Below are 2,430 nucleotides of genomic sequence, written 5' to 3'. Positions count from 1 at the left end.
CACACATACACATACACACACACACACGGACACCGATGATTTCATTTTATTGTAAATATTTGCAAATGGAAGAATTAAAAAAGTAATTGATAGAAAGTAGCAGAAGAGATTAAATATATTTTATTTAGAAAAATCAATTCCATTTCAGATATATTCTAATTTATGATATTTTAGAATGAAAATTTTATAAATCCTTTCAATTTTGCAATGTATCACATATATTTTCCTCCATTTCATTTCATTGCATTCCGTTCCGTTCTGTTCTGTTCCATTTCCATATTGAATTATCAATTTCATTCCGTTCCATTTCATTGCATTGCATTCCGTTCCGTTCTATTCCGTTCCCGCATTGAATTATTATCTATTCCGTACCGTTTCGCTCCATTGCATTTCCATATTGAATCATCCATTCCATTTCTTATACTAAATTCATTTCTTATACTAAATTATTGTGTCAAAAGTATTAAAAAAAAAAAAAATTACATTGATGTTGTGAAATTTTGGTAATAAAATTTACAATTTTTTTTTTTTAAGAAATAATACTTAATAATATCCTTTTATTTTGTATTTAATTCATATTTAATAGTTTTAAATAGGCAAATTTCAAATTTAAATTTTCAACATAACCTTTCTCCTCATCATATTCCTCATTAAAATCATTTGTAACTAAGCTATGAATCATATCAATTACATTACATATTCATTTCAAATTAATTCATTTCTCATTTTGCTTCATTTCACTTTTTTTTTCGCATTACTTTTAGCAACAATTCCAATTTAATGGCCAATAAAAAACTACTTTAAAGCTTTTTTTTTTTTTATAGCTTATTCATTCTTTGCAAATAGGAAACATACATGGATGTCAACACTGATAAAATGACATCATTAACAATAATGTATGAAAATGATTTCATCCCATCTTTATCCTCCTAAATTATCTAACTAATAATTAACTAATTAATCAATTTTTTCACCTTTTAATATTTCATTTGAATAGATGTTTAAGTTTCATTAAATTCATAAATTCAACACTAAGACACGTGAAATGTAACGTTATCACGTGAATGAAACTTTTATTTTTCGTTTTTTGTTTTTTTTTTTTGTTTCTGTATTTATGTTATAAAATAAGTGATTGTACTGTATTTTTGAACTAATTTTTTTTTTCCTATCATTTTAACAAATGATAAATGATATGATACTTATCAAAATGAATCAAATGTAATCTTATCATTACATACAATTAGAATTGTTTTATGATTCATCCTTTTTTTTTAAACTATTTTTAATTTTTTAAATCTTTTTAAAATAAACATATTAAGTAAATAAGATGCGATATATCATTCAAATTAATATCTGACAATTAATAATTTCATCATTTTAGTTTTTCCTTTTTTCAAAATTAACAGCAATTACTTTAAACAATCAAACATGTTTGTAATTAATAACCTAAATATTATAACCTAAATATTAATAACCTAAATAAGTATTGACTAACCTAACCCAAATAAGTATTGACTAACCTAACCCAAATAAGTATTGACTATAATATAGTTTAACTTTGATGTCATCGATTATTGTTTTTTTTCTTTTTTTTTTACCTGCTATTCTTTTAGTAGTTAATTTATTCTTTTAGAAACAAAAAAAAAATGAAATTGAAAAAATTGAAATAATTTAAAACTCATGTATAATGTGTATTTCATTAATGATACAATTAGGATAACTTTTTTCGACATATTCGATATTTTTATTAAATTGCTTATTAATGATTACTTTAATAAGCATTACATACGTTGACTTTTAACACCAACATAAATATGAAAGGAATGAAAATAACAGTTATCATGATTACAAAATTTTTTTTTTTTTTTGAATTTCAATCGTTTTATATCAAAAATAATTAACAAGTCATCATTTAAAATGGTATTTATTAATTAATTCAAATTAAATTCAAAATCGTTTATATTAATTATTCAATGTAAAAGTGGAACGAATGGCTTAGTTTAGGTTAGGATTAAGAGATGGAGCAAAATTGATGAAAATTTGGATCGCTAATAGTTAATATCTGTTGGTGTCATTTGTATGAGGTCATATTTTTTGTTTGTAATTACAAACAATACAATATTAAAATAAAAAAGTTGACATTATTATATGCATAAGAAATTTAATTTTCAATTGCCAATTTTATAAATCCTATTGATATGATAATTTTTGTGGAATTTATTTTTCATTTACTAAATGCATTTAATAATAATAAGCAAAATTATTAACTTTTATCATTTTACATAATTATGTTTATCATATAATAGTAATTATCACAATGTTATATGTGATATTTTCATCCTAAAATGTAGTAATTTTTACGTAATTGTTATTATCATTGATAAATTATCAATGATAAAGATAGCAAATGGAAAAGATAAACAAATTTTC

This window comes from Loa loa, assembly GCF_000183805.2.
Source record: "Loa loa unplaced genomic scaffold supercont3.395, whole genome shotgun sequence".
Lineage (NCBI taxonomy): Eukaryota > Metazoa > Nematoda > Chromadorea > Rhabditida > Onchocercidae > Loa > Loa loa.
The sequence above is the reverse complement of the archived record's forward strand: the minus strand, read 5'-3'. Positions refer to the sequence as shown.